This window comes from Rana temporaria, chromosome 5 (assembly GCF_905171775.1).
Source record: "Rana temporaria chromosome 5, aRanTem1.1, whole genome shotgun sequence".
Lineage (NCBI taxonomy): Eukaryota > Metazoa > Chordata > Amphibia > Anura > Ranidae > Rana > Rana temporaria.
The window spans coordinates 88,169,358-88,187,806 of record NC_053493.1 but is presented as its reverse complement, the minus strand read 5'-3'; positions in this window follow the sequence as shown (position 1 = coordinate 88,187,806).

The following is an 18,449-nucleotide window of genomic DNA, read 5'->3' as shown; positions in this document are numbered from 1 at the left end:
ACAGAGAAGGGATTCAAACAAGATACAGAGTGCAAATCTTTTGTTGTGGATGTCGTGTGAACATACGGCTGAGGATACGAGCAGAGAGGGGATTCAAACAGGATACAGAATGCAAATCTTTTGTTGTGGAAGTCGTGTGAGCATGCGACTGGGGATGCGGACAGGGAAAGGATTCAAACAAAATGCAGAGTGCAGGTCTTTTGTTGTTGATGTCATATGAGCATACGACTGAGGGTGCGAACAGAGAAGGGATTCAAACAAGATACAGAGTGCAAATCTTTTGTTGTGGATGTCGTGTGAACATACGGCTGAGGATACGAGCAGAGAGGGGATTCAAACAGGATACAGAATGCAAATCTTTTGTTGTGGATGTCGTGTGAACATACGGCTGAGGATACGAACAGAGAGGGGATTCAAAGAAAATACAGAATGCAAATCTTTTGTTGTAGGTGTCATGTGGACATGCGGCTGAGGATACGAGCAGAGAGGGGATTCAAACAGGATACAGAATGCAAATCTTTTGTTATAGATGTAATTTTCGTTCTTTTGCCGTTTTCGTTTTGTCGTATTTTCGTCAGATCGTTCGTTCGTATTTGCGGTTGTTCGTTATGCGGCTCATTCGTAATCCCGTCGTTTTCGTATTTTGGTGCTTTAATGTTTTCGTATGTACACATTATTATGCGGGTACGAAAATGAACATTTTCGTACGAAAATAACATTCGTACGAACAGGAATGCACATATCTACTACTTAGAGACTTGATTCGTGAAACATCTGACTGGGATGCCCCACTACCCCTTGATAAGAGGAACTCTTGGGTAGAGTGGAAGAACTCTCTATCAGTCTTATCTGATATCCATGTTTCACGCCCATATGCTCCTATACCCTCTAAAAAGACGCAGAGTCAAAACCTTTGCATATTCTGTGATGCTTCTATCAAGGCAATAGCTGCTGTGGCCTACTTAAGAACTGTCGACTCTACAGCATGATGCCACATAGGATTTGTCATGGGAAAGGCAAAGCTAGCTCCACACCCTGAGCACACTGTACCTAGGCTGTAACTTTGTGCTGCGGTACTAGCCGTTGAACTGGCAGAACTTATAACCTCAGAGATGGACATTGATCTCAAGGATGTCCAGCTCTACACTGACAGCAAGGTAGTGCTTGGCTACATCTACAATAAGACAAGATGTTTCTATGTTTACGTCAACAACAGAGTGTTGAGGATTAGGAGAACCACTTGTCCAACACAATGGCACTACGTACCTACGGACCATAATGCTGCAGACCATGCTACAAGAGCTGTTGCTGCATGTAACCTTAAAGACACAACATGGTTTACAGGACCTGCATTCTTGTACAATGCAGAACAGACTGTTCCTAAGAGCAACACTATTGAATTAGTAGATCCATACTCAGATACTGACATCCATCCTGAGATCTCAACATTTCAGACTGCAACTTCAGACTGCCAGCTTAAATCTGACAGATTTACTAGATTCTCAAAATGGAAGGCACTTGTTCGAGCTATTTCTGGTCTTATCCATATAGCTCACCCTTTCAAAGGTGACTCAAACAGCTGTGACCACAAAGGATGGCATCATTTTCAAAGGACCAGTTCAGCATTAGAGCTCCAACAGTCCCAGGATCTTACCATCTGTACTGTACAGCATGAAACCTATGCTAAGGAGATCGACTGTATCTTGAAAGGAAAACCTATCCCTAGTGACAGTGCCCTGAGAAACAAATAGTGGCATCTTATGATACCAGACGGGGAGTGTCATGCCTTTGGCCTATAAGGAAATGCAGTAATATCTTCTGGACTTGTAATTCAAATAATGTCCCCTAGATGTTACCCTTAAAAAAGGACTGTTGATGGGCAAGTTCTATGATAATGTACATTTCCTGTCGAGTTATTGAAAACTGTCTTCACTTCCTATCATCTCTCTTTCATCTCTTTTCCACTGGACAGTCCACATGGAGTCAGCTAAGCCTGCACCACATGTTTCCTAAGTCCTGATCCTCCTGGGACAGCATCGCTGGTATGATAAAGACTGTTTATCTATATGCCTAGTATACATTTGTCATGTTCATATAATTATTATATGTTCATGTATTTGTTTATCTCTAGTTTCACCATTATTCATACGCATCTTATATGGCCACCACCTGTTCATCGTAATAAAGGTCCAAAGTTACAGACATTCTGGTTATTTAGGATGCAAGGTTTAAGCTGTATGTTGAGCTACATATATGCCAGGGGAAACGTGTAGCGAGAACAGAACAGCTGGAATCCCATCGCATGTGATTTTCACAGGAATGTGATGTGATTCCTGTGCAAATAACATGTGGTATCTACATCACACAAGGATTAAAGTGATACTAACGTTTTAAAAAAACAAAAAACAAACATGTCATACTTACCTCCACTGTGCAGTTTGTTTTGCACAGAGTGGCCCCGATCCTTCTGTTCTGGGGTCCCACGGCAGCTCTCGTGACTCCTCTCCACATTAGATAACCCCCCCTGGGAGTGCTCCTGAGTTGTACACTTGGCGTCCAATGGCAGCGCTGCTATCAATCTGTCCAATCAAAGCTGGGACTCCGTTGAGAGAAGGACGGCAGGGATGCGCCCACGGAAATTCAGGGCTCAGGTAAGTAAAACGGGGGGCTTGGGGGCCAGACACTGCAAGGTAAGGTGTTTTTTCACCTTAATGCATAGGATGCATTAAGGTGAAAAAACACGTAGGTTTACAACCCCTTTAATCTTTAAAAATTGTGTAAGTTGCAAGCGGAGTTATTTAGGATAAGCATAAATAAATTTGCCAGAACAAAGTTTCTATATGCCATTTTTATGAAAATAGTCAGCCATTTACCAGTACTATATATTGTATAAACAAGAACATATGCAGCTTTCTTTGAAGATGTAAAGTAGGAAAATAATTGCCAAGCTGACCTTTTTAAAGCAGATAATGGGCTATGGTTTGCTGAGGACAGAACATGGCATCACATATATGATCTTGTAATAAAAAGTGGAGTGATTGATATGGGTATAAACAGTTATTTTCTGAGTATAAGGGATCTCTTTACCGTATGTGTGTTTCTTGGGTCAAGGTACAGGGCAGGTGATCATGAAGCAGGCCAGGATGACTCAAACAAGTCCTGCAGCTTCTGAGGGCGTAGTGCTACATATATTATTTTATTGGTTAGGTTTACATTAACATTAACAAACTGTGCTTGCATTATTTGAATTGCAAAAAATTGCGACCTTAACTACTTCCATACAGGGCTTTTTTACCACTTCCAGGGCCGCCATCAGGAATTATGGGGCCCCTTACACAGCTTCAGGCATGGGCCCCCTGGAGCAGAGAACGGGGGGGGGGGGTGCTGTTGCCGTTTGAAATTGAGAAGCAGGGGGGGGCTTTACAAAGAAAAGAAGAAATAAAGAAAAATATATATAAAAAAAAGGGGGGTAGCCATCCGGAGCCCTGGGGACCTCTGGGCCCTTTAATAAAAATAAAGAAATAAATAAAAAATATATATAAAAATATATATATTTTTTAAAAGGGCAACCCCCCTTTTTAAAAATGGGCCCTGTAGGTATATATCCACTTAAGGGCCGCCTCCTGCACATATACGTCGGCAGAATGGCACGGCTGGGCACAAGCACGTATATATACGTCCTGTACTTGTACCCAGTCGTGGGTCGCGGGCGCGCGCCCGCGGCGCCCTCCCGCGACCCGGTCTGAAGCTCCGGGACCGGGACCGCGGGTCCCGCGGACCCGACCGCCGCTCGAGTGCGGCGATCGGTCCCCGGAGCTGAAGAACGGGGAGAGCCGTGTGTAAACACGGCTTCCCCGTGCTTCACTGTGGCGGCGTATCGATCGCGTCATCCCCTTTATAGGGGAGACAAGATCGATGACGTCACACCTACAGCCACACCCCCCTACAGTTGTAAACACTCACAAAGTGAAGCCTAACTCCTACAGCGCCCCCTGTGGTTAACTCCCAAACTGCAACTGTCATTTTCACAATAAAGAATGCAATTTAAATGCATTTTTTGCTGTGAAAATGACAATGGTCCCAAAAATGTGTCAAAATTGTCCAAAGTGTCCGCCATAATGTCGCAGTCACGAAAAAAAAACGCTGATCGCCGCCATTAGTAGTAAAAAAAAAAATAAAAAATAAAAATGCAATAAAACTATCCCCTATTTTGTAAACGCTATAAATTTTGCGCAAACCAACCGATAAACGATTATTGCGATTTTTTTACCAAAAATAGGTAGAAGAATACGTATCGGCCTAAACTGAGGGAAAAAAAATTATATATGTTTTTGGGGGATATTTATTATAGCAAAAAGTAAAAAATATTGAATTTTTTTCAAAATTGTCGCTCTATTTTTGTTTATAGCGCAAAAACTAAAAACCGCAGATGTGATCAAATACCACCAAAAGAAAGCTCTATTTGTGGGGAAAAAAGGACAACAATTTTGTTTAGGAGCCACGTCGCACGACCGCGCAATTGTCTGTTAAAGCGACGCAGTCCCGAACTGTAAAAACACCTTGGGTCTTTAGCCAGCATATTGGTCCGGGGCTTAAGTGGATATATAAAAAGAAATTACAAAAAAAGGGGGTTGCCATCCGGGACCTCTGGGCCCTTTAATAAAAATAAAAAAAATAAACCTCTGGGCCCTTTAATAAAAAAATATATATAAAAAAATAAACATTTATAAAAAAAAGGGGGGTTGCCATCCAGGGCCCTGGGGACCTCTGGGCCCTTTAATAAAAAAAAATATATAAACAAAAATAAAAAGAATAAAAAAATAAACATTTATAAAAAAAAGGGGAGGTTTGCCACATGGGGCCCTGGGGACCTCTGAGCCCTTTAATAAAATATATATTTTTATATATAAAAAATAAATAAAAAAAATAATATAAATAAAAAAATTTGATTTGTTTATAAAAAAAGGGGGGTTGACATCCGGGGCCCTTTAATATATATATATATATATAAAAATAAATAAAAAAATATATAAAAAAAGGGGGGTTGTCATCTGGGCCCTGGGGATCTCTGGGCCCCTGGGGACCTCCGGACCCCAAATAAAAAAAAATTGGCCCTTTAATAAAAAATAAAATAAAAATATATTAAAAAAATATATATATTTTTTTTAAATAAATTAAAAAAGGGGGGGTTCCGTCCGGGGCCATGGGGACCTCCGGCCCTCTAAAAAAAAAAAAAAAAATGTCCCTTTAATAAAACATAGAATAAAAATATATTGAATTTTTTTTTTTTAAAGGGGGTTGCCATCCGGGCCCCTGGGGGGGGGAACTGCCATACCGGGCCTATTCTGACACTTCTCTCAAACATGTACAAATCATCATTCTTTTGCTAGAAAATTACTCAGAACCCCCAAACATTATATATGTTTTTTTTAGCAGGCACCCTAGGGAATAAAATGATAGTCATTGCAACTTTTTATCTTGCATGCAAAATAATTTTTCAAACACCTTTTTTTTAAAAAAAAATATGGTTTCATGAATTAAAAAATAACAAAACAGTAAAGTTAGTCCAATGTTTTATAAAATATGAAATATGATGTTACACCGAGTAAATAGATAGCTAACATGTCACGCTTTAAAATTGGTGCCAAACTTAGGTACTTAAAAATCTCCATATGCGACGCTTTGAAATTTTTTACAGGTTACCAGTTTAGAGATACAGAGGAGGTCTAGTGCTAGAATTGTTGCTCTTGCTCTATACCTCACATATGTGGTTTGAACGGCGTTTACATATGTGGGCGGGACTTACGTGTGCGTTCACTTCTGAGCATGAGCTACCGGGGACAGGGAAAAAAGCGACATCGCATATAATGTTAATAGATTTTCTTTTCTTTATTTCTTTACTTTTACATTATTGATTGACTTAAAGTGGTTGTAAATGTCAGGCATGGAAAATGAATAAAGCCCATCACTCTAAAGTATGTACTTATCTGAGTCTGGTTCCTCTCTGGTCTCTCCTCTCTCTGTTATCTGTATAACACTTTACTAATAGATTAAGCTTATGCCACAGCCTCTTGGAAGATGGCTTCCCCTAGCTCCAATCATCTCTCAGACTACACTCAACCCTGTGCTCTGGCTCTGCAGTGTGTGTGACATCAGACCCCCCCCCCCCCTTCTTTTGGTTGCTGACCCTTTCATCTGTGTGTTGTAGATGGCTGTAGGGAACAGATGGCTACAAATAAAGGTACAACATATAGAAGATAATTTGTTTCATCTATGGGTATCCCCTGAGGCTACTCACTTGTATAAGTGAGGGTTTACAACCACTTTAAAAGAGAAGTACTGGTTTTGCAGTGACCAAACAGGCACCCCAGATTATATACAGATACCATCAAGAGTCCATGTCATTGGAGCGTCAATGCAGGATGTGTATATTCAAAAAGTGCAGGGAAATATTTATGTGTTCAAAACTCAAAATCAAAACTCAGTTCAGGCTTTGGATTATGAAAAAAGTAGACAAAGCACTGGGTCACTGGCTATATAAGATTTTGTGTATGCTTGTGTTCCAGGTTGTAATCCAGTATGGCTCCATTGTAAAAAAGAGAGGTCAATTTGCATTGTCATTTTTGACTAGCTGACCCAGTTTGATGTGGTCCGCCTTTAGTTTGGTGGTGTTTTGGTTTGGTAGGCATGTTTGGTTCCTCTCCTGCATTTCTTTTGTTTTTCCAGTGCTTTTTTTTGCCAGACAAACTATAGGTATGTAGGGCTTAGGAGATCACCTTCCCCCTATCTATTGATCAGCACACCTGTGCTCCTTTTTAGGAGACTTTAAATTCATAGTTAGGACTGCAGCACACGGGGTGCCTTGACGATGGCGCTGCAGCTTACTACAGGTATTTGCAAATGCTTGCAACTAAACCTCTGTTTTTAAATGCATACAGCTAGACAGATCAATTTGGTTTAGTGCTTTTTTGTTGGTAACTTTGAGCCTGGCTATTATGGAAACATTTTTTATATTCCATATATATATACTTAATTGCATACTGCTAAAAACGCATCTCATTTAAAGTCCCAAAACCTCCCCCCCTTTTTATCCATTTACAGGGGCGGAGGCCTGTGGTAGTTCCTATCATATGCCTCATCTAAAGTCCCACCCTATGCCCCTCCTTTTTTGACACTATCCAGGGATGGATATGCGTTTCAGGAGTGGAATAAAGTGCCTCCACAGATCTACCACCGGCAGTTAAATTTGCATTGTCATTTTTGACTAGCTGACCCAGTTTGATGTGGTCCGCCTTTAGTTTGGTGGTGTTTTGGTTTGGTAGGCATGTTTGGTTCCTCTCCTGCATTTTTTTTGTTTTTCCAGTGCTCTTTTTTGCCAGACAAACTATAGGTAGGTAGGGCTTATGAGATCACCTGCCCCCTATCTATTGATCAGCACACCTGTGCTCCTTTTTAGGAGACTTTAAATTCATAGTTAGGACTGCAGCACACGGGGTGCCTTGACGATGGCGCTGCAGCTTACTACAGGTATTTGCAAATGCTTGCAACTAAACCTCTGTTTTTAAATGCATACAGCTAGACAGATCAATTTGGTTTAGTGCTTTTTTGTTGGTAACTTTGAGCCTGGCTATTATGGAAACATTTTTTATATTCCATATATATATACTTAATCGCATACTGCTAAAAACACATCTCATTTAAAGTCCCAAAACCTACCCCCCTTTTTATCCATTTACAGGGATGGAGGCCTGTGGTAGTTCCTATCATATGCCTCATCTAAAGTCCCACCCTATGCCCCCCCTTTTTGACAGGAATGGCACTTCTTGTATAAATGGCGCTCAAAGGAAACAAAGAACAGCCATAGTGCAATATTGCCAAATGAAAAGTTAATTTATTTAGTAAGAAAAACTGCTTACATCAAGTAAGGATAAAAACCGCAGTAAAAAGCAATGGGAGTAGTGACACACACGCCTCCTCACCATACTTCTGTTAAAACACCATCGGAACTGATGTCACAAGGCTTCACCCAACGCGTTGCGTCACTGGTCACATGACTTCTCTGAGGAACTCACAGTGTACAGTGAATTCAGAGTAATCGATTTTAGTACAGGACAGGACAACTTTGCAAGACGAAGGGCTCATTCTCTGTAGTTTTCTGCACCGGATGAATGCAGGTCACCACTAGGGCACATAGAAAACTTTTGTTTTCTATGTACCCCGTTGACATTGCAATTCAGCTGTGAGGTGTAGTGATCTGCGGTAAAATGCAGACGTGTACAATTTTGTGGAAGCACACTGGAAGGCACCACATGTCACTACAGGACACCATGCTGCTTTGTGACATTTCAATTAAAGTAAACATTGCACACATTGCACTGCAGCTTCATTGTTCCTGAACTGACATCAGCCTGTACGCTAAAACTGAATGTTTTAACATGCAGTGTAGGGTGAACAAGCCCTTACTGTAGAACGATGCATCCCAGTCACCGCTGAGGAAGCTGACATTTTCCCCTCTACCTTTCTTGCGGGTTCACTTCTCCGACGCTGTGAGTGGCTGGAGCCGCAATGACGTCATGTGCGGGAGTTTAATTTCCGGCAAGGAGCTCTGATTTTCTGGCAGCATCCACCAGACCTTCAGAGCGCATTGGGTCACTGACATCAGCGGCTGCATGCAAGGTGAGTAAAACCATACAGGTTTAGGAGATATTCATTTTACCTAAAGGTAAGCCTTATTATAGGCTTGCCTGTAGGTACAATTGTGCTAAAGGGGTATACAACCACTTTAATTAGAAAAGTGTTAATTTCGAAAATGTAAACGATCAAGTCAATATTCAGTTAGTATAGAAAACATGTTTCATGTCTCAGATAATACATTTTTATATGTATTTTTTTTCTTTGTATTTATTAAAAAGAAATGTAATTCAGCTCATACACTGTATTAAAACAATATATATATATATATATATATATATATATATATATATATATATATATATATATATATATACGTATGTACATGCAAATATGACCGCGTCATTCATTCACAGTTTCCTATGAATGTACAAACTACAACTACTGTCAGGCATTGCGGCTGACTGCTAGCAGTTCTGAATAAACTGCAAGGTCACCGATGAACGGTCTGGTAGTTCATTCACAAGCCCTAAAGCTTGCAAACAGTCAGCCAGTACCTACATACTGTATGGTTTGTCTGCAGGAGATTGGCATTGCACCCCTGATCCACTGATCACATATGCAATACTTTCTAGGCTCTTTAGGAAAAAAATAATACATGCACAATTTTTTTCAAATGAATCCAAAGTAAAAAAAAGTAAAATAAAATAATTTCAATATATGAGTGTAACTGTCACAAGACACATGTATAAAAGTTCATGGTGAGACATGGTCAGAAAACAATAGCTCATTAGGGAGGATTCCCTTAATCCACATTGAGTGTGTAGATGTGGTAATCAAGTCAATTTTCATTGAAAACCTTGGATTGCGAGCATAATTCATTCTGGAAACATGCTGTAATCCAAAGTATAAAAGAGAAGAGAGGTGCCTCTAAGTGTAGCAATATGTTGCTAAACGTTGTACCTTCATTAACCACTTCAATACCGGCCCATAGTCATATAACGTCCACAAATGGGATCTCCCATCCTTGGTGGACGTCATGAACAGAATGCGAGTATAGCCCCATGTAAAAAGTAATAATAAAAGGTAAAAACCTATCATATGACGTCCTGGGCTTTGTGAGGGGATATCTGCATGATGCCTGCAGCTAGAGGCATCATTCAGATATCATTATTTGCCAGCAGCGATTATTTGCACCATAAGAATGATCATAGCGGCTGTTCTGCCGCTTGATCATTCTTATAGGCGGCGGGAGGGGACAACCCCCCCACCGCCATCCGGTGCTTCTTCGGGCCCCCCGTGCCATCAGGGGCCCACCGGATGGCAAGCATAGAGATGACTTGGCGCCCAGATGGTCACCAGTCATCTCTGTGACCGTCGGAGGCCCAGGCGCGATGTGATGACGTCACGCCCGGGTACCCGGAAGTAAACAAAGCCGCGATTGCGGCTAGTAAGCATGAGATCGGTGAATTTTTTTTCAACATCTAATGCTTTCCAGCCTGGAGGAGAGATGCAGGGTCTTATTGACCCCGCATCTCTCCATAAAGAGGAACTGTCACACACCATTCCTATTACAAGGGTTGTTTACATTCCTTGTAATAGGAACAAAAGTGATAAAAAAAAGTGTAAAAATAAAAAAAATAAGTAAAACATTTTTTAAACGCTCGCGCTCAGAAGCGAATACACACGTAAGTCCCGCCCACGTATGTAAACGCCATTTAAACCACATATGTGAGGTATCGCCGCGTGCGTTAGAGCGTGTGAAACAATTTTAGCACTTGACCTCCTCTGTCTCTCTAAACTGGTAACCTGTAAACATTTTCAAAGCGTCGCCTATGGTGATTTTTAAGTCCTGAAGTTTGGCGCCATTCCATGAGTGTGCACAATATTTTAAGCGTGACATGTTAGGTATCTTTTTACTTGGCGTAACATCCTCTTTCATATTTTACAAAATAATTGGGCTAACTTTACTGTTTTGTTATTTTTTAATTCATGAAACCATTTTTTACCCAAGAAAAGGCATTTAAAAAATTATTGCGCAAATACCGTGCCAGATAAAAAGTTGCAATGATGGTCATTTTATTCCCTAGCGTGTATGCTAAAAAAACATATATAATGTTTGGGGGTTCTGAGTAATTTTCTAGCAAAAGAATGATGATTTGTACATGTAGGAGAGAAGTGCCACAATAGACCTGGTATTGAGGTGGTATAAAAGCCCTGTATTGAAGTGGTTAAATGTAACCATATCGCTACACTTAGAGGTGCCTCTCTTCTATTTTATACTCAGTTGTGACGGTACTTGTATATCAAGACATCGCTTGTATATCAAGTCAAAATTTAAAAAAAAATGTTTGCTTGTCTTGCAAAATGCTCTCAAACCAAGTTACTCTCAAACCAAGGTTTTACTGTATATTATCTATAAAATTCTTAAGAGCCAGTGACATTTTACAATGAACTTACTCTGAAAGCAAAAATAATTCTGCAAAGAATGCTGTTTATTTCACTGTTGCTAATTGTCTGTTTTAAAATAATTTTATGTACATATTTTTTTGCAGTGATTTTTTTTTTCATTAAATGGGATATTTAAAAAATATTAAGCTGAATCTCTGAATGTTTTAAATGGCTAGCTATAACTAGCTGATGGCTTGCATATTTTAAACTCTGTTACAGTTCTTCCAGCTAGTATCACAGATGTTCATTAAAAATCTGAATTTATTTTTTTTTGTTTACAAACTTTTTTATTTGGTAGAAAATGGTGGTACAAAAAGCAAAATGGCATACAAAAAAGAGTACACATAAGAAAATGTCCAGGAGTCAAAAAATAGACAATAGTAAACTATACAAATCTTATGTAACATTAATAAAACATAGTTCTAAAGAGTAGAGAATTAAGATGAGGGTCAAAAAGTAGATATAAAACCATAAGTGTTATTAGGATAAACAGATCAGCAAAAGGAATTATGCGATTTAGATGGGATTAAAGAAAGTAGCAGAATGTTCAAACCATGGGTAAAGCAGATGCTGTAAATGATGCACAAGTGGTGGTAGCTATTGTTTGTGTATGTAAAGGGTTAACTGCAGAATTACCATATCCCAGTGAGACCACTCTGTCTGTTGGTGCTTGGATTATCGTCTCTTAAGCTAAAGAATATTCATAGAGGGTTAAGCTGAGAGTAATATCATAACAGTTGGCCTCACACTTATGAATGGTGAAACACTGCAGCAACACAGACTACTCTGTGCATTGTGTTTTGGTGGGAATAATTCTCAAATACAAAAAAGGCAGATGATCCTGTATTGTAGGTTGTGGTTGCTGAATTAGAAATGTACTGCAGTGTGATGCATGGCAGCCCATTTAGATTGAATGAGCTGCCTTAACGCAGTGCATATTACCACAATGCACTACAATGCTGTGGTTTGAAGGGACCCTTAAACAATGCTTCTTGCTTCATTTAGCTTTTATCTATCTACACTATATTGGGTATTGTGACGCCTGCCTTTACAAGCACACAAACTTTAATGGCATCCCAGTCTTATTCTGTAGGGTTTAAAATTGAGTTGGCCCACCCTTTGCAGCCATAACAACTTCAACTCTTCTGGCAAGGCTGTCCACAATGTTTAGGAGTGTGTGTATGGGAATGTTTGACCATTCTTACAGAAGCGCATTTGTGATGTCAGGCACTGATATTGCACAAGAAGGCCTGGCATACAGTCTCCACTCTAATTCATCCTAAAGGTGTTGTATCGGGTTGAGGTCGGGTCTCTGTGCAGGCCAGTCAAGTTCCTCCACCCCAAACTCGCTCATCCATTTCTTTATGGACCTTGCATTGTGCACTGGTGCGTAGTCATGTTGGAACAGGTAGGGGCCATCCCCAAACTGTTCCCACAAAGTTGGGAGCATGGAATTGTCCAAAATGTCTTGCTATGCTAATGCCTTAAGAGTCCCCTTCACTGAAACTAAGGGGCCAAGCCCAACCCCTGAAAAACAATCCCACACCATAAAGACATGCTCTCTTTTTTTCTCGACGGGATCCTCAACAGTTTCCTTGTCGAAAAATGTACACACGACCGGCTTCCTCGGCAAAAAAAAAAATCCCAGCAAGTTTCTTGCTGGTTTTTGCCTTGAAACTCGGTCGTGTGTACGAGGCTTAAGCACTAATAAGCACTAAAGTTTGGCGTAAAAAATGCTTCAGATTTTTACCCTGTCTGCTGTGGCATGCTTTTTGTGTGTTTTTTTTATTTTACAATAAAAGCAATTTATTTTTGGAGTGCAGCTGTCCAGAACGTTTTTCCTTCATTTTGAAGCTGTTTTAGATGCAAAGGGTGAGCCAACATAATATTGAACCCTACAGACTGGGATGTACCACTAAAGTTCATGTGCGTGTAAAGACAGGCGTCTTAATTTTTTGGACAATATAGTATATCTATCTTTTTATCTATATATCTATCTAGCTATCAAAGCTGAAGACATTAATGAAAATTTGTACATGGATTTAAGATATAAAAATGTAAGCGTACAAGTCCTTTTTTTATTATATATAGCCAAACATATATAATCCTCTGCTATTGAAATAGGAAATATGCTCCATGTAATAGGAAATCTGATTCTGGTTACAAGTAAAAAGGCTAGAGGAAAAAAGGGCAATATCTAGTCATGGAAACGCACTAGTCATGGTTGGGTTTGATGAATTCCAGTAACGCCTTTTAAGAACCTGGTGAGGGACTCCCTTTGATGTCCACCTTTGTGTTCCTGGTAATAGTGTCCGCACCTGGCAGATCCAAAAGAACAGAAACGCATCTGCCATGGAGAATTGAAATAACACGTTAAGACAGACTAGGCCGTAATAAAGATCCAATATAGAATATGGAATTTACAGATCTGCGCAGAATGGAAACTCACTAATGTGGAAGTCGAAGCATTTTATGTTTTCCTCTCCTTTCACTTACTTCAAACAAAACCTCAGCTTCAACTAGGGTTTTCTTTTCATCTTCCGCACACAAGAAACCTAAAACATATGCAGACTTCAACTTCAATTGTAAATTGGTCTTCCAGGTAAATGACTGCACGTGGTGATAACTGTCCCGTCTGCCTTTGTTCTTATCGTTTTCAAAGTACAACATAAAACACTGTATATAGAGGGAAGCAGAGGTGAGGGAGGGAAGCGGGTGAATAAAGAATTATGGTCAGGTTATTGATGTATGCACTGGATGGGAAAAGAGGTATAACCATTCTCAGAGTTTCCTATCAAATATAGGAATATATATATATACACTGCTCAAAAAAATTCAAGGAACACTTTGAAAACATATCAGATCTCAACGGGCAAAAATCTCATGCTGGATATCTATACTGATATGGACTGGATAATGTGTTAGGAATGAAAGGATGGCAAAACATTTGATGAAAATGAAAATTATCCACCTACAGAGGGCTGAATTCATTGACACCCCGAAAATCAAAGTGAAAACATTATGCAGCAAGCTAGTCCATTTTGCTGAAATTTCATTCCAACAACTCAAAATGGTCCTCAGTAGTTTGTATGGCCCCCAAGTGCTTGTATGCGTGCCTGACAACATCAGGGCATGCTCCTAATGAGACGATGGATGGTGTACTGGGGTATTTCCTCCTAGATCTGGACCAAAGCATCACTGAGCTCCTGAACAGACTAAAGCCTTGTACACATGACAGGTTTTCTCGGCAAAAACCAGCAAGAAAACTGCTTATTGCCGAGATTACCGTTCGTGTGTACGAGGCATTCAGGTTTCTTGTCAGGAAATCTGGCCAGAATCTCGATGAGAAAAAAAAAGAACCTGCTCTCTTTTTTCTGCTTCGAGATTCTTGTCGGCCTGTTTCCCGACGAGAAACCCGAGAGTGTGAATACTTACCTGTTTTTCCTGACGAGATTCTTGCTTGTGTGTACAAGGCCTGAGGTGCAAATACTGTCACCAGTGCAGCACAGCATCATCATATAACTGGCGTGGTGGTGATCAGGGACAGTGACTACTGACAGTACAAATATTTTTTTTATAGATATATATCTATATCTATATATATAGATATCTATATCTATCTCTATATATATATATATATATATATGAAAATTGATCAACTCTGATGTACTGACGAAATAAAATAAGGAATAACGCGTTCAAAATTAAAAACTAACTACAAATAAGCAGCAGCTCAAATGTGAGATACGCACCAAATGAAAATGGAAAGAAATGTAGCCGCGCTAAACAATTAAATACATAAAAAATAGTAAGTAAGACCCCTTTCACACTGGGGGCGTTTTGCAGGCGCTATAGCATTAAAAATAGCGCCTGCAAAACGCCCTAAAACAGCTGCTCCATTCACTCCAGTGTGAAAGCCCGAGGGCTTTCACACTGGAGCGGTGTACTGGCAGGGCGTCAGAAAAAGTCCTACCAGCAGCTTCTTTGGAGCGCATTAGAAGCGGTGAACTCACAGCTCCTAATGCGCTCCTGCCCATTGATATCAATGGGCAGCGCCGCCGTACCGCCGGCAAAACACCGCTGTAGCGGCGCTTTTAACAATTTTTTGGCCGCTAGCGGGGGGTAAAATCGCCCCGCTAGCGGTCGAAAAGCGCCGCAAATCCGATGATAAAGAGCCGCTTAAAATAAAAAAATAAGACCGAGGGCTTTCACACTGGAACGGTGTGCTGGCAGGGCTTCAGAAAAAGTCCTGCCAGCAGCTTCTTTGGAGCACATTAGGAGCGGTGAACTCACGGCTCCTAATGCAAAGCGCCACTAAATATAGAGGCGTTTTACTGCCAACGCCCGGGGTGGCACAGTGTGAAAGGGGTCTAAGTGATAACAAAACTTCTAGTGAAAGAAATAAATGTTGGATAACACCATAAAAATAATAATGAAAAAAATATATATATAAAAATTTAAAAAAAATAATTGAAATCTGTCCTAATATCAGAAACATAAGTAGATATACAAAAACAATGAAACGTCCAAAAAAACATTGAAAACATTGAAAAACAGTGCGAATCAAAATAGATGCATATAGTCCATGAATCACACAAATGTGCATAAATGGGTAAAACTCTTGTGATTAATGCGTGTTCCACCACCACCAGTTGTGCACCGTACTGGTGATGTACTGACGGCCTATCTCATTTCTTGAGGCCGTTTGGACGCAGCTGATCACAGATTGCGGTAAAGGGCTAATCACAGTTGCCCCATGTGATCGCCTAATGACAATGTAAACAGACTTGCGGGTTGTCAGCAGTATTTTGCTCACTCTGTGACAGGAGAGCTGCTAACTGGCAAGTGTGACAGGGGACATGTACACAGATAATCAGTGCCCATCAGTGTCGCCTATCAGCAGGGCCGTCTTAATAGCATCATGGGCCCCTGGGCAAAGTAATTCTCTGGGGCCCCTACAGTGGAGACAAGTAAACAGACATCAAGTCGGTAGGAGGCACCTTTTGGGTGGAGCTCCGCATTAACTACATGAACAATCATTCTGTGCAGCAAAGAAACAGTGGGGAAAATTCTACATACATAAAGTAACAAAGCTGTCCTGTGCAGATAAAATATATGCTAGATTGATGCCTTCCCATCACTCTGACCCCTCTACACCCCAGATATCCCCCCATTAATCTCAGTGCCATCATTGGTCCCCCAATTTCGGGGCACTGTGGGCTCAAGGACCAGCTACTTTGGGGAAAGTGCAGGGGCCCCCATGCAGCTGGGGCCCCTGGGCAGTGCCCAGGTGTGCCCTCTCATTAAGACAGCCCTGCCTATCAGTGACCATCAATACTGCCTATCAGTGGCCATTAGTGCCGTCAATCAGTGCCCTTCAGTGCTGCCTATCAGTGCCCATTAGAGCCGCATTTCAGTGCAACTTCATCAGTGCTGTGCCATCAGTGCCACCTCATCGGTGCCCATCAGTTCAGCCTCATCAGGGCACATTGACAAAGGAGAAAAAATTACTTACCGTATTTATCGGCGTATACCGCGCACTTTTTTGCCCTGAAAATCAGGGCAAAATCGTGGGTGCGCGGTATACGCAGATACCCGCTTTCCCGCGCCGAGTTTTGAATACTGCGCCGACATATACCGAGCGCAGTACACTCGGGTATAGTCGGGCAGTCTCGGCTCCTTCCGCGCTCACGTCCTGGACGTGGAGTGTACTGCGCTCTGTATATGTCAGCGCAGTATTCAAACTCGGTGCGGGAAACGAGCGGGGAGGACGCGAGGACGCCGCAGAAGGACGCCGGACCCGCCGAAGAGGACACCCGAAGCCGCAGACGGACGCCGGACCCGCCGAAGAGGACACCCGAAGCCGCAGAAGGACGCCGGACCCGCCGAAGAGGACACCCGAAGCCGTAGACGGACGCCGGACCCGACGAGGCCGCCGATGGACGCCGCGCAATACAAAATAACTTTTTTCCCACAGGATTCGGGGAAACTTTAGGGGTGCGCGGTATACGCGGGAGCGCGTTATACCGCAATAAATACGGTATTTGCAAAATGTTATAACAGAAACGAAATAAAAGATTTTTAAAAACATTTTCAGTCTCTTTTTAATTTGTTTAGCAAAAAATAAAAAACCCAGTGATGAATAATTACCACCAAAAGAAAAAGAAAGCTCTAATTGTGTAAAAACAATGATACAAATGTACTATGGATACAGTGTAGCATGACTACGCAATTGTCATTTAAAGTGCAACAGCGCTGAAAGCTGAAAATTGGCCTAGGCAGGAAGGGGGTGAAGGTGCCCTGCATTGAAGTGGTTAAATGTTAATTTGTAAACATAAGACTGCATCATACTAAATATGATTTTATAAAACATCCATTTAAAAATGTATAAATTGTAAAATAAAACTGAAAGAAAAAAGCATCACATTTTCCCTTTAAGCTGGAACCTCTTTGTCTTGGTAATAGAAATGGAAGGTAATTCTGGTAGAGCAGAGAAATATATTTCCTTAGGAACCTGCAATACCAGAACGTCTCCGAGCTGTCAAGGAAATGAGCACTGGTGTGAGGTTGGGGATAAATGCTTAGACATACAATTATCCTTTTTTTTCTTTAACACTGTGACATTCATCATAATTTTGCTGTTGTTGTAATCCCAAAATGATTCCCAGAGTCTTACTTTTATTAATTTTCAAACAATGCAGGGACATCAAAGAGTTTCAAATGTAAACATCAAAGACATGTCCAAAATCAGAGATTTCGGGCTAAGACAGTTCGGGTTCATTTAATATCCTCTGCTTTCCAGGGGATTAAATTACAACATATAAAATTCTTGGAATCTGAATTACTGTATATGAAGTATTTATTGCCTGTTATTCTAAGACCAAAATGGCTGTGACAGCAAAGTCCACAACATTCCAATTTTAAGATCATTTGTGGGGTTATTTGGGATATTAAGAGTAGGCTTTTAATAGAACAACTTGATGGAAATTAAAAGTAAAGGGAAACTACTGAGAAACAGAACATCCCATATTGAGGGACCACTACAAACAGTAGAATGCAGTATGATGTCATGGAGATAATAATAGCATGTATACATGTGTAACTAATAAATAAATGCCCAAACAGACTCTGATAAGGAAAGGAGAGTCCATCTTTAGTGAGTTATTGTTACAGGCAGCGTTTACCGTTTAGTCATTTAGGACAGTGGGGTAGATTCAGGTAGCAATTGCGTCTGCGTAACCATAGTTACGCAGCGCAATTGCTTACTTGCGCTGATTCAGGAACCTCGTATCGCCGACCGCAGCCTAAGATATGACTAGCATAAGGCTCTTATGCCAGTCATATCGTAGGCTGCATTCTTACGATGA